Source organism: Vombatus ursinus, unplaced genomic scaffold, assembly GCF_900497805.2.
Source record: "Vombatus ursinus unplaced genomic scaffold, bare-nosed wombat genome assembly UNPS02014784.1, whole genome shotgun sequence".
NCBI lineage: Eukaryota > Metazoa > Chordata > Mammalia > Diprotodontia > Vombatidae > Vombatus > Vombatus ursinus.
Window position 1 is genome coordinate 24,562,820 of NW_020954562.1, and position 15,959 is coordinate 24,578,778.

The 15,959-nt window shown below is 36.2% G+C and overlaps 1 protein-coding gene across 3 annotated transcripts in view; it reads right to left on the reverse strand.

The window, feature by feature from the left end:
* Nucleotides 1-15,959, reverse strand: part of FSTL5 (follistatin like 5) — an 856,262-nt gene that overhangs the window by 712,791 nt on the left and 127,512 nt on the right. The gene's annotated exons all lie outside the window — the stretch shown is intronic.

Sequence of the window (15,959 nt, forward strand, 5' to 3'; positions counted from 1 at the left end):
TACTAAGTTAGAAAGTGAGTGCTATCAGCTCCACACACAAAGGGAAAAAAAAAAAGTAAAATCACAAATTATTGAATTAAGGTTTTTTTTTTAATTTTAAATAATTAAACAAAATTTAAATAACTAAAAAAAACAAAAACAAAAACACAAAACAGCTCATTTGGTGACTGTCTCCCAATTTCTTATAAACTTATTAAGGCATATCATGATCCCATTAAAAACTTTTAAAAACAAATATCAAAAAAGAACACAAAATAACATTTTCCCCTATTTTAGTAGAGAGCAATAGGTTAAAAGCTCTGGTTCTTTTACTGATATATTATTTTTACCATTAGTATACAAATACTGCCCCACTCTCTCCAGAGTTTCCAGCCTCTATAACCAAGCTTCTGTTGAGTAGTTCCTCTGGTATCTTTTTTTTTTGTTTTGTTTTTTTGAGGTGAAGCAATTGGGGTTAAGTGACTTAGCAGAGTCACACAGCTAGTAAGTGCTATGTGTCTGAGGCCGGATTTGAACTCGGGTCCTCCTGACTCCAGGGCCAGTGCTCTATCCACTGTGCCACCTAACTGCCCCATAAGCATTTCTTACTAGGCATTCAATAAGCATCTCTTACTAGGCATTTCCAAAATGAAATCCACCTTACCCACTCTACCACATATATAACCTCCCCTCTTCAAAACCTTTCTATGTCTGTTGAGGCAACAATCATCCTTCCAGTCACCCAGATTCATAACTTTACAGTCATCTTCTATTCTTCCATCTTCCTTAAACTTTATTTGTAATTAGTTTTGAAGTTTTGAAGACTTGTCAACTCTAACTCTACAACATGTATCTCAATCACTTTCTTTACACAGCCCCTATCCTAATTCCAGCTCTCATCATCTTTCCCCTCTTCTATTACGGTAGCTTTCTAATTGGTCTCCTTGCTTCCAATCTCTCCATTTCCTCTCCCACCCCACAATTATTATCCAAAACCAAAACTCCAACAATGTAATAACCCTTCTCAAGAACACCCAGTGATTCCCTATCACCACTAGAATTAAAAACAGCAACAAAATAACCCAAAAAAACTAACAAACCAAAACAATGAAACAAACTGTACAACTTGCCCTCCTCTCTTTTTTCTCTACAATTTACAATCTTGCTCCAGCCAATGCTTCCAGGTTTATCACACATTTATCACTTTGCACACACTTTAAATTCCACCAAAGCTGAGTTATTTGCTGTTCACTTAAACTCAACATCCCATCTCTGCTTCTTTGCCTTTGCATTAACTATCCCTTGAACCCAGAATGCACGCCCATCTCCCCTCTGCCTCATAGAACCTCTAGTTTCCCTCAAGGCTCAGTTCTAGTACTGCTCCCCAAAGGAGTGGGCCTTTACTCAAATTCCTCATTGTTGGTGCTCCTTCTTTTCTCCTCCAAAAATCAGACATGTGTAATTCTAAATGAATTGTTTCCCTCCAGGGCAATGTATGCTTCTTGAGAACAACACAGTTTTTCTTTTTTTTTAATTTGTATCAGAACAACACAGTTTTTCTTTTTTTTTTTTCTTTGTATCTTCAATACCTGGGGATAACAAATCCACTGGGGATAACAAATGCTTGTTGGATTAAATTGAAGTATGAATTGGATACAGAATTATAATGAAACTGCCATAAAGATAACCACTAGGCATCATGGAATAATGAGTAGAGGGATACTTTGGAACCAGTTAGAACTCAGTTCACATTCTTCCTCTTTTCCAGACTACTTGTGTTACCATGGGCCAGGCTATATTAACAATTAATTGCTGTTCATCTGCATTTGTTAGGGGCAGAACACCAGGAGTTCCCCACATAGATGAAATGGCAAATCTACCACAAAACCACAGTACATTATGTAAGAGATTTAGTTTATTTGAACCACAGATCTGGTCCTGACATTCTATCTGTAATCATTTTCATCAAAATCCCCTTTGTAAGCTGTTGGAGCTCAGTCAGGACTAGATTGAATCAACAACATCTCTCTGCCTTCTACCAATAAATGAAGTATGTGAGACACGATGTACAAAGGTTTAAATTGAATCATGCCCATCTAATAACTGCTATCTCTAAGATTTAGAGAGACATGACCAGGCACACTGTTTTCATGCAACAGCCCTTTGGCTCCACTCACTTGGGGAACAAACAACATGAGCTACCAGTAGGGCATTAACAATGGCTGCCTGGAGTGAGTGAATGAAAATAAGTTGTTCTATAAAACTTTCCTCTAGGTCAGATCAAATTCTTAACATTGATTTTCTAATATAATTCATAATCCACACTGGCTAGGAAACAAGGTAAAAGGAATGAAACATGCACTTATACCTGCACATGAATTCTCTTGCCTGACAATGTCATGCCTTGAGGTCATCTATTTTTTTCCATTTTATAATCAATTAGTACTTGTAGAAATTGTTTTTAGTTTTATATTTTTTTGCATCCTCCTCCATATAATAGCCCTTAACTAGTGATGTACACCATGGTTATGTCCAGGGTCTCTCCTCTTCTTTCTCTTTATATTTTCTTTTGGTGACCTTGTCAGCTTCTCTATGTTTAATCATCATGTCAAGCAGATGACAACCAGTCTTTCCCTCCCTCTGCAAGCCCCATTTCTGTATCATCAAACATCTACTGGAAATTCTGACCTGTATGTCCTACAGAGATCTTGATCTTGACGTATCCATAACTCATATTTTCCCTTTTATTTTAAATAGTATTTTATTTTTCCCAATTACATGTGAAGACAATTTTTGAATTCATTTTTACAAGATTTTGAGATACAAATTTTCTCCCTCCCTCCCCTGCTGTCTTCTGAAAATGGTAGGCAATTTAATATAGGTTATGCATGTGCTATCATGTAAAACATATTTCCATATTAATTACAGTTCTGAAAGAAGACACAGATCAAAAGAAAAAAGAAACATGAAAAAATAAAGTAAGTGAAAAAAAAGGTACGCTTCAATCTGCATTCACAGGCCATCAGTTCTCTATCTGGGTGTGGACAGCATTTTCCTTCCTAAGTCCTTTGTACTTGTCTTGGAACACTGTGTTGTTGAGAAGAGCTGAGTCATTCATAGTTGATCACACAATGCTGCTGACACTGTGTACAATGTTTTCCCGGTTCTGCTCATTTCACTTTGCATCAGTTTGTACAAATCTTTCCCAATGTTTCTGAAATCTGTCTGTTGATCATTTCTTATTGCACAATAATATTCCATCATATTCGTATAGCACAGTTTGTTCAGCAATTCCTCAATTGATGGGCATCCCCTCGATTTCCAATATTTTACCACCATGAAAAGTGCTGCTATAAATAATTTTACACATGTAGGTCCTTTTCCTTTTTTTATGATTTCTTTGGGATACAGACCTAATAGTGGTATTGTTGAATCAAAAGATATGCAGTTTGGTTGCCCTTTAGGCATAGTTCCAAATTGCTCTCCAGAATGGTTGGATCTGTTCACAACTCCACCAACAGTACATTAGTGTCCAAATTTTCCAACATCCTCTCCAACATTTGCCATTTTCCTTTTTAGTCATATTAGCCAATTTGATAAGGTACCTCCGGGTTTTATTAATTTGCATTTCTCTAATTTCTCTAATCAAAAGTGATTTAAAGCCCTTCTTCTATGCCTATAAATAGCTTTGATTTCTTCATCTGAAAACTGTCTATTCATATCCTTTGACCATTTATCAATTGGGGAATGGTTTGCTTTCTTATAAATTTGACTCAATTCTCTAAATATTTGAGAATGGAAGCCTTTATCAGAGACACTTGCTGTAAAGATTGTTTCCCAGCTTTCTGCTTTCCTTCTAGTCTTTGTTGCATTGGTTTTGTTTCTGCAAAAGCTTTTTAATTTAATATAATCAAAATTATCTGTTTTACATCATAATACTCTTTATCTCTGGTTTGGTCATGAACTTATAACTCACTTAACTTCTCCTTTAAGAATCTGGTTACCGTATCATTGGGCGCATTTATGTTTGGTATTGATATTACTTCATTTTCTATAGTAACTTTTAGCAAGATGCAGCTTCTTTCTTTATCTCTTTTAATTATGTCTATTTTTTCTTTTGCTTTGTCTGAGATCAGGATTGCTACTCCTACTTTTTTTTTTTTTTTTACTTCAGCTGAAGCATAACGGATTCTGCTCAAGGCCCTTACCTTTACTCTGTTTGTCTCTCTCTGCTTCAAGTGTGTTTCTTGTAAAAAAAAAAAAACATATTGTAGGATTCTGGTTTTTTAATCCATCCTGCTATCCACTTCTGTTTTATGGGAGAGTTCATCCCATTCACTTTCACAGTTATGATTACTAACTGTGTACTTCCCTCCATCCTATTTTTCTTCCTATCTGTCCTCTCTCTTCTTCTACCCTTTCCCTCCTCTACAATGCTTTGCTTTTGTCTACTGCCTCCCTTGGTCTGTCATCTCTTCTATCAATCCTCCCTTCCCACCTTTACTTAATCTCCTCCCCTCCTACTTTCCTGTTGAGAAAGACAGATTTCTATCTTGAATTGGCAGTGTATATTGTTCCATCTTTGAGCCAATATTATAAGAGTAAGGTTCAAACAATGCCCATCGCCCACCCTCCCATCTTTCCCTCCACTATAATAGATTTTTCATGCCTCTTCATTTGAAATAATTTACCCAATTCTCTTTCTCACCTCTTATTTTTTATATTATTTCCTCAAATTCACCTTATACTTGTACCCTCTATCTATGTATATTCTTCCTAGCGCTGTACTATTAGTGGTACAATATATAAGAATTACAAGTATCATCTTTTCATGTAGGGATGTACGCAATTCAGCTCCACTGAATCCCTTATGTTTTCCTTTCCTTTTTTTTTTTAGACTTTTCTTTGGTCTTGATATTGAAGATAATTTTTGTTGTTGTTGTTCAATTCTGGTTTTCTTATGAAAGCTTGAAATCTTTCTATTTCACTGAATGATCATTTTTTCCCCTTGTGTTATGTTTAATTTTGCTGGGTAAGTGATTCTTGGTTATAGTCCTAGCTCCTTTGCCTTCTGGAATATCATGTTAATGTTGCAGCAGGCAGGTCTTATGTGATCCTGATTGTGACTCACCAATATTTGAATTGTTTCTTTCTGGCTATTTCCAGTATTTTTTCCTTGACCTGATTGTTCTGTAATTTGGCTATAACATTCCTTGGAATTTTTATTTTGGGATCTCTTTCCTGAGATGATAGGTGAATTCTTTCAATGACTTATTTTGCCCTCTGGTTCCAGGATATCAGGGCAGTTTTCCTTGATAATTGCTTGAAAGATGTTCTCCAAGTCCTCATTTTAACTATGGCTTTCAGGTAATCCAGTGATTCTGACACTGTCTCCCCTGGATCTTTTTCCAGATCAATTGTTTTTCCAATGAGGTACTTGACATTTTCTTCTATTTTTTCATTCTTTTGAGTTTGTTTGATTGATTCTTGATATCTCATAGTGTCATTAACTTCCACTTGCCCAATTCTAACTTTTAAGGACTTGTTTTCTTCAATTAGCTTTTGTATTTCCTTTTCCATTTGGCCAATTGTACTTTTGAGGGAGATGTTTTATTTTTCTAACCTGTTGGCTCTTTTTTCATAATTCTCTTGCACCACTTTCATTTTTTTCCCAATTTTTCTTCACTTTCTTTTTTATGATTATTTTTTTTTTTTAGTGAGGCAATCGGGGTTAAGTTACTTGCCCAGGGTCACACAGCTAGTACATGTCAAATGTTTGGTCGGAGGCCGGATTTAAACTCAGGTCCTCCTGACTTCAGGGCTGGTACTCTATCCACTGTGCCACCTAGCTGCCCCTCTTTTATGATTTTTAAGCTCCTTTTCAAGCTGTTCCACAAGTTCTTTATGGAATTGAGACCAATTCCAATTTTTCTTTGGGGTTTTGCCCAAATGGGTTTTGACATAGTTGTCTTTTTCTGAGTCTGTGTCTTGGCTTTTTTGGTCACCATAATAACTATCTATGGTCAGATTCTTTTTTGTTGTGTTTTGCGCATCTTTTTTGGCCTTTAAAATAGTATTTTATTTTTCTCCAAGTACATATTAAGAAAACATTTTAGCATTCCTTTTTACAAGATTTTGAGTTCCAAATTTTTATTTCTCTCCCCTCCTTCTCCTCCCCTCTTTTGAAAATGGCAGGCAGTTTGATATAGTTTATACATGTGCTATCATGTAAAACATATTTCCATATTTGTCACAGTTGTGGAAAAGGAAACAGATCAAAAGGAAATAAAACCATGAGAAAGAATAAAGTAAGTGAAAAAAAATATGCTTTGATCTGCATTCTGTGTCCATCAGTTCTTTATCGGGATATGGATAGCATTTTCCTTCCTGAGTCCATTGTACATGTCTTGGATGGTTGTGTTGTTGAGAGGAGCTGAGTCATTCATAGCTAATCATCACAAAATGTTGCCGCTACAATGTTTTCTTGGTTTTGCTCATTTCATTTTGCATCAGTTTGTCTTTCTAGTTTTTTTTTTCTTTTCTGAAATCGGCCTGTTCATCATTTCTTATTGCACAATAGTGTTCCATTATATTTATTTACCACAACTTGTTCAGCCATTCCTCAATTGATAGGCATCTTTCCAGTTTTGCCACCATGGAAAGGTCTGCTATAAATACTTTTAGACATGTAGGTCCTTTTCCCTTTTTTATAATCTCTTTGGGATACAGACCTAGTAATGGTACTGCTAGATCAAAGGGTATGCACAGTTTGGTTGCCCTTTGGGCATAGTTCTAAATTGCTCTCCAGAATGGTTGGATCAGTTCTCAACTCCACCAACAGTGCATTAGTGTCCCAATTTTCCAATATCCTCTCTAAAATTTATCATTTTCCTATTTTTATCATATTAGCCAATTTGATAGGTTTGAGGTGGTACCACAGAGTTGTTTTAATTTGCATTTTTCTAATCAAAAATGATTTAGAGCACTTCTTCATAAGCCTGTAGATAGCTTTGATTTCCTCATCTGAAAACTCTCTGTTCATATCCTTTGACCACTTACTAATTGGGGAATGGCTTGTGTTCTCATAAATTTGACTCAGTTCTCTATACATTTGAGAACTGAGGCATTTACCAGAGACACTTGCTATAAAGATTGTTTCCCAGCTTTCTGCTATCCTTCTAATCTTGGTTCCATTGGTTTTGTTCATACAAAAATACTTCAATTTAATATGATCAAAATTATTAATTTTACATTTCATAATGTTCTCTATCTCTTGTTTGGTATTGAATTTTTCCCCTCCCCATAAATCTAACAGGTAGATGATTCTTTGCTCTTCTAATTTGATTGCTTCATTGTCTATGGTACTGTTTAGTGAGATGTAGTTTCCTTCTTTGTCTCTTTTAATTAGGTTTATTTTTGCTTTTACTTTGTCTAAGATCAGGATGGCTACCCCTTTTTTTTTGTTGTTGGTGTTTTGTTTTCACTTCAGCTCTTGCATAATAGATTCTGCTCTAGCCCCTTACCTTTACTCTGTGGGTCTTTCTCTACTTCAAGTGAGTGTGTTTCTTGTAAGCAACATGGTGTAGGATTCTGCTTTTTACTCTACTTTTTTATCCTCTTCCATTTTATGGGAGAGTTCATTCCATTCACATTCACAGTTATGCTTACTATCTATGTATTCCCTCCATCCTATTTTTCTTCATGCTTATCCACTCTCTCCTTTCACTCTTTTCAATCTCACCAGTGTTTTTTTCTTCCCATGATTTGCTTTATCTTATGTCAGGTCAAACCCCCCATACACCCTTTACTTAATCTCCTCCACTCCTACTTTCCAGTCACGTAAAATAGATTTCTATATTCAACTGGTTGTATAGATTATTATCTCTTTGATCTAATACTGATGAGAGTAAAGTTCAAGCAATGTCCATCGCCCAGCCTACCTTCACATCTTTCCCTCTACTGCAATAAGTTTTCCATGCCTCTTCATGTGAGATAATTTACCCCATCCTATCTCTCCTTTCCTTCTGTACCGTTTATACTCCTCTTTCTCATTCCTTTTTTATGTCATTTCCTCAAATTTATTTTATACTTGTACCCTCTGTCTATGTATATTCTTTCTAGCTGTACTATTAGTGGTACAATATTTAAGAATTACAAGTATCATCTTTCATTGAAGGCATATAAATAGTTTATATTTATATAAACTAAAAAAAATTATGTTTTCCTTTCTCTTTTTACCTCTTTATGTTTTTCTTAGGTTTTGATATTAAAAGTCAAATTTTATATTTAGTTCTGTTCTTTTCTTTATGAAAGCTTGAAATCTTTCTATTTTGTTGAATGACCATTTTTTTTCCCTTTGATGTATTATTCTTGATTTTGCTGGGTAAGTGATTCTTCATTGTAGTCCTATCTCCTTTGCCCTCTGGAATATCATGTTCCATCACCTCTGATCCTTTAATGTTGCAGCTGCAAGGGACTCTGTGATCCTGATTGTGACTCCCCAATATTTGAATTGTTTCTTTTCTGGACACCTGTAGCACTTTTTCCTTAACCTGATAGTTCTGAAATTTCAAGGGGTTTTTATTTTGGGATCTCTTTCTTGAGGTGATTGGTGGATTCTTTCAATGCCTACTTTGCCTTTTGGTTCCAAGACATAAGAGCAGTTTTCCTTAATTTCTTGAAAGATGTTGTGCAGGTTCTCATTTTGATTCTGGCTTTCAGATAGTCCCAATGATTCTGACATTGTTTCTCCTGGATCTATTTTCCAAGTCATTTATTTTTCCCATAAAGTATTTTACATTTTCTTCCAATTTTTCATTATTTTGAATTTGTTTGATTGATTCATGATTGTCTCATAGAGTCATTAGGTGCCACTTTCTAAATTCTAACTTTTAAGGTAGTTTTCCTCAATTAGCTTTTGTACTTTCTTTTCCATTTGGTCAATTCTCCTTTTTTAAGCAGTTTTCCAGGCTGTTGATTCTTTTTTTCTTTTTTAAAAATTTATTTATCCTTAGTTTTCAACATTCCCTTCCATAAAATTTTGAGTTCCAAATTTTCTCCCCATCCCTCCCCTATCCTCACCCTAAGATGTCTATATGTACATTTATATTAAACTTATTTGTACATTAGTCATGTTCTAAAGAAGAATTAGAACCTATGGGAGAAAACACAAGAAAGAAGAAAGAGAGAGAGAGAGCAAATAATTAGCTTCAATTTGCATTCAGACTCCACAGTTCTTTTTCTGAATATGGATAGCATTTTCCAGAGTCTTTTGGAATTGTCTTAGATCTTTCCATTGTTAAGAAGAGAAAAGTCTATCAAATTTAGTCATCACACAATGTGGCTGTTATTGTGCATACTGTTCTCCTGGTTCTGCTCACTTCACTCAGCATCAGTTCATATAAGTCTTCCCAGGTTTTTCTGAAGTCCACCTGCTCATCATTTCTTATACCACAATAGTATTCCATTACATTCATATATCACAACTTGTTCAGCCATTCCCAAAATGATGGGAATCCCCTCGATTTCCAATTATTTTCCACCACAAAAAGAGCTGCTATGAATATTTTTGTACATGTGGGTCCTTTTCCCATTTGTAGCATCTCTTTGGGATACAGACCTAGAAGTAGTATTGCTGAGTCAAAGGGCATGCACAGTTTGATAGCCCTTTGGTCATAGTTCCAAATTGTTATCCTGAATGTTTGGATCAGTTCACAACTCTACAAAAAATGCATTAGTGTTCCAATTTTCACACATCTCCAGCATTTATCATTTTCTTGTTTTGACATGTTGGCCAATCTGATAGGTGTGATGGGGTACATCAGAGTTGTGATTTGCATTTCTCTAACCAATAGTGATTTAGAACATTTTTTTTCATATGACTATAGATGGCTTTAATTTCTTCATCTGAAGATGAAACCTGTTCATATCCTTTGACCATTTATCAATTGAGGAGTGACCTGTATTCTTACAGATTTGACTTAATTCTCTATATATTTTAGAAATGAGGTCCTTATCAGAGACACTGGTCGTAAAAATTCTTTCCCAATGTTCTACTTTCCTTCTAATCTTGGTGGCATTGGCTTTGTTTGTGCAAAACAACCCATTTTGCATTTTGTAATGTTCTCTATCTCCTGTTTGGTCATGAATTCTTCTGTTCTCCATAAACCTGATAGGTAAACTATTCCTTGCTCTCCCAGTTTGCTTGCAATATCAACCTTTATATCTAAACCATGTACCCATTTTGACTTTATCTTGGTATATGGTGTAATGTGTTGGTCTATACCTAGTTTCTGCCACACTATTTTCCAGTTTTCCCAGCAGGTTTTGTCAAATAGTGAGGTCTTATCCGAGAAGCTGCAGTCTTTGTGTTTATCTAATAGCAGATTACTACATGTTGAGTCTTTTTTCATAATTCTCTTGCATCCCTCTCATTTCTTTTCCCAATTTTTCTTCTATCTCCCTTAAATGATTTTAACTCTTTTTTGAGCTCTTTAATGAGATCCTTCTGGGCTTGAGATCACTTACCATTTTTCTTTGGGGTTTTGCCCATAGATGTTTGATATTGTTGTCCTCTTTTGAGTTTGTGTCTTGGTCTTCCCTATCACCATAATAACTATCTCTGGTCAGATTCTTTTTTTTTTTTTCATGTTTTCTGCCCATCCTCCTCCCTTTTATCATTTTTTTTTGTCATTTTTCTTTTCTTTTAAATTTGAGCTGTGCCCTGGGATGGAAGGGGTACTGTCTCCAGCTTCTTGTGCCAGTGGCTGCAGACCCTATCTGTTTACCTGGTGCTGCACTGATGTTACCCTGAGGTCTATGGGGGACCCTGGTGTTTAATGCTGCATGTGGGAGGGGTGGCAGTTGGTTGGTGCTACTGGAGGCTCGAGGGGTCTGTCAGCTTACCTGGTGCTGAGCTAGTGTCCTGGTGGTGGTGTCTGTCATGTGCTGAGGCTTGTTTCTGTGTTTCCCAGTGGCTATACTGAAGCATGCGAGTTAAGGCACTGTAGGCTGCCTGTTTTCTGGAAACTCTGTTGAAGCATGGCTGGCTGGTGCTGGCTGGTGGCTGCCTGTTTGTTTAGTCACAGTAGGGTATGTGGCTACCAGTTTGCCTAGGACTACACTAAAGCTCTGAAATGGTGGTTCTTGGAGCTGGAGTCTGCAGGTTCCCCTGGCTGTGCTAAGGCACTTGGGGGGGGCCAACACCAGAATTGGTGTTGGCCTTTGCCTGCTCCACTACATTGGGGCTCAGGATCTCCCATTGGTTTGATGAGGTCGACCTTGCTGCTGGCTTTCTGAGACACCCAAGTGAGATGGACCTTTCTTGCCAATGCTCCAAGTTTCTTGGGCTGAAGGATTGTTTTCACCATCTTTTTGTTGGTTCTACTGTTCCAAGATTTGCTTGGGGTTCTATTGTATGGTTGTTTGGAGGTAAGTATAGGAAAGTTGCAGCGTTTATTGCTTACTCCACCATCTTGGCTCCTGGAAGTCCCTCCCTTTTTTGGCCTTTTTTTTTTCCATTTATTTGAGCTCTGCTCCCAAGGGTGGAAGAGGCTCAGGCTTCCTATGCCAGGGCTGTTTTCATGATGCTGCAATGTTGTTGTCCTGAGGCCTACCATTGCATTGAAGGGGTGGGTTGGGGGTGGCTATCACTGCTGTAGGCCATAGGGGTCTGGCAGCTTACATGGTACTGATCTGGATCCTAGCACTGGTGTCTAGCATGTGCTGAGGCTAGAGAGGTGTTTCTGTATTTCCTGGGGGCTACACTGAAGCACATGGAATTTTGGCTGCTGGAGGACACCTGTTTGCCCAAGGCTATCCTTCAGCTGTGGTGGGCCCAAACCTGGAGGCTGCCTGCTCCCTGGCTATGCTGAGGCACATGGGGGGTCCTGGTATTGGCATTTGTCTGCTCTACCACACTGGGGCTCAGGATATACTGCTGATTTGCTGAAGTGAGGCTTGCTGCTGGCTTATTAGGACACTTCCTGTCCTGGATTGTGTTCCCCCAATTGAAACAGACCTTTCTTGCCAATCTTCCAAGTTTCTTGGCCTGAAATATTTTCACTTTATCTTTTTTCTGGTTCTGCTGCTCCAAGATTTGTTTGGGGCATTATTTTATGGTTGTTTAGAGGTGAAATTGCAAGAGTTACAGCAGTTTACTTCTTATTCTGCCATCTTTGCTTCTGGAAGTCCCAATCAACTCATCATATTTTTACCCAAACATAACCCTCTTCTTGTGAGGGAGTCACATCCTTTTAGTTGCCCAAATTAACAAACTAAGTGTCAACCTTAATCTGTCACTCTCTCACCTCACATCCAATCAGATGCTAAGTACTGTTTCTGTCTCTACATTTCTTTCATCATCTCCCTTTTCTCCACTCACCCAGCCACCACCCTGCTTTAGGCTCTCCACATCTCTCACTCAATCTGTTGCATTAATTGCAAATAGATCTCATTGCATCATCTCTCCTCACTCTCATCGATCTTCCACACAGCAGCTGAAGTGGTTTTTCTTAGGTGAAGGTCTTCACTTCCAAATTCCAATGGTTCCCTATTACTTCAAGGAATAACTGTGAACTTTTCAAGATGTCATTCAACCTGGCACCAACCTAGCTTTCTTTCTTTATTATCCATTATTCCCCTTCATGCACACATGGATCTGCCAAACTGACATTCTTAGTATTCCTCAAACAAGTCGCTTCATCATCTAGCTCTGTATCTTAGCACTGGCTTTGCCCAATGCCTGAAATACAGTTCCTCTGGAATTTCTTCTTTTATAATCATTAGTGTCCTTCAAGATTCAGTCAAATGCCACCATCCACAAAAAGGCTTTCGTGATTCCCCCAGCCTGATATTATCTCAATTTTGCCTTGTATCCCCACTGCCTAAGACTTAGTAAGTACTGAATAAATGCTTATTGATTAACAACAGTGCTATTGTAGGATTTATACAAAACTATAATACTATAATCCAGTGAGGAATAGTATAAAACAAATAAGTCTCAGAGTCAAGAAAACCAGGGTTCAAATCCAGACTGACATTTACTAGCTGTGTGACAGTAGATATGTCCTCAACTGTTGTGAGCTTCAGGTAAATCCACTATATAAATGGGTCTGTGGAAGGCATTACAATATCAACAAAATTTCAGCTGAAATTTTGGGCTTAAAGTCAAGAATAAAATAAAAGAAAGGGAAATTCACTTTAAAATATCAACATGCATATAAGACAAATGTTCAGTGCTCATGGGTGGGTTAAAACAATAAAATTATAACAATAATATTTAAATTAACTTGCAAATTTAGTGCTATACCAAACCAACAAGTATGGAATATTACTTTATAAAGCTAGACAAAGAACAAAATTCATTTGGAGAAACAAAACATCTAGAATTTAAAAGGAAATAATGAAAAGAATGAAAGGAATAAAAGGGAAATAGAATTTCCAAACCTGAAATGATGCTATCAGTAATCATTGAATGGTTAAAAATAGAAAAGAAGATCCCTGTAATAGACTGGTTCAGGAAAAACTAGAAACATTCTAAGTATTCAGTAGGTCTACGAGTGTAAGTTGCTCAAGGAAGATTGCCCTATTTGATAAGAACTAGAAAGCAGTAAGGTAGAAATCAGTCTTAAATCAACATTTAATACCACCTAACACAGTTCAAAGTGGTTATGAAATATGAATATTAAATGTTACACTACAAAAATGTTCAAATGTTCAAAGAGAATCATCTTAGGTATCTATCACAGCTCAAGGGACAGAGGTAATAACAAAAAAATAAACATCTATTTTATTTTTATTTTATTTATTTTGATTACATAAAATTTAAAGATTTTTTTTATATAAAGTCAGTACAGCTATGGCAAAAAGGAGCTGTTGATTTGAGGGGGGAAGGGATGAAGTGATATTTGCATCTAACATTTTTCATAACAGCCTTGAGGCTAGTTAAAAAACAAAACAAAACTGAAATTATATACTATGAAGTCATTGTACTCACACAATACTTAGTTGAGTTTGTGAGGGTTTCTTCTTGTTCCTTTTATTTTATTATAGTCAATCTAATAGTGTGATTAAATTGAGTAATTTTTTGCATTACATTTTTTATTATTGTTGTTTAGTAATGTCTATTTAAATTTACTATAAGAAGGCATGATACAGTAAAAATTAAATTCATCAAGCATTTATTAAATTTCCACTATACAAAAAGCGCTATATCAGGTAAGATGGATTAAAAGACAAATACAAAGCAATCTTTACCCTCAAGGCACTTACATCCTATTGGAAAGAATAATTATTTTGTAGTTAGATGATCTAGTTTCATATCCCAGATCTATTCCCCAGGACCCGGGTGATGAGAATACAGGCCTGAATTTCCTGAACTGCAGAATAATGGGGTTAAGACTAGATTATCACTAAGATCACTGACATTTCTAAATCTGTGATCTTATAACCAAATAAGAATCTAAACATGCAATTAAGGATGACAGAGGATTATCTTGAAAAAAATAGGCAACACGAAAATATTCATTTCAAATTTCTAACATACTTTTAAAAGATAAAAATGAACTTTGTAGCATAAAATTTTTCAGTGATACAGCACAAAGAATATTGAGTAAAGTTCATTTAATTTCTTTGTATGTGAAACACATAAGAATTAACGTTCCCTGAACTTCAAGGAGATTAAAAAATCCACATTTTTATGTTGTCAATATTTCAATGACACAGATGATGAACAAATCTAATAACTTCATAAGACTCCTTTAAACCAACCTCACTTAAAATATTAATTTACTGTACAATTTTTAAAAGACTTATGATGTAAGTTTTCTATAACTACTGCAATACAACCAATTTACAAGACAATTTGAATCATTCTGACAACTGAACATAAAATATTATAATTTTCCTAAAAACTCTACAAGACTACAATTTCATATTTTATCTAGTCTGGTCTTCCTAGATATTGATGAATTCAGTTCTAGTCCAAACCACAACTGTAAAAATAAAAATTATAAAAATGAGATGAGAAAAGATATGAGTAATTCCTATGTAATAAACTGTGGAGCAACTCAAAACTGAGGGCCACTATTGCAACCCAGGACTTGTCCTAGGTTATTTCTAGCTTTACCCATAAAAGAGGTCACTAAATAAATCTCATTCATAAACTGAGAATACATTAAATAAAGTCCTTGCATTATGCTAATCTGGGTAGGGGAAATAGGAATAATACCCACTTTATAAGTCAGTCAAAATAATATATTTGCAGTAATAAAGCTTTTCTTTCATGTTTTTCCTTTTTTTTTCCTTTTTTCATGCACTAGGGCAGGAGTTTTTAACCTGGGGTCTATGGACTCGCAGTGAGTCAGTGGACAGATTTCAGTTGGTGGGTTAACTTGAATGAGAGAAAAAAATACCTTGACTTGTGATCCCGCACAGAGAAGAGCAGATCTGGTGCACAGTAACACAAAATACTCAATATCTGGACATGCCACTATGTAGTGATCTAAGCTATAGCTTTACTAACTCACTCTACTGGGCATGGGCCAATGAACCTGGACATTTCCAACCTTGAGCTACCCCCTTACTCTATGCATGCTCAACTAGCATCAATTATTTCAACCTCAATATACATTCCCTAGTAATTCCAGGTTCCTATCTAGGGGTATGGATGGTCCACTAATAATTTAAAACTCACTTGGTTCATGCACCTTTACCCCACGCAATGCTAATCCTTTTTCCCTCTTCACCATGACTCCCAAAAGACTTTTACAATCAGTATTTAAACTAAAATACATTTATTACACATGAAAATGAATATGCAGTATAATAGCATTATGTTTGAGTGACTGAAGGACTGCCAAGTGAATTCCACCGTGTTATTCAGAATCAAGCCTTACTGCTCTTATAGATAGAGGAGAGACAAAGGAATACAAGGATATTGGAGGATAAAACTATCAAGTTGTTCAGAATCACCGAAGAAA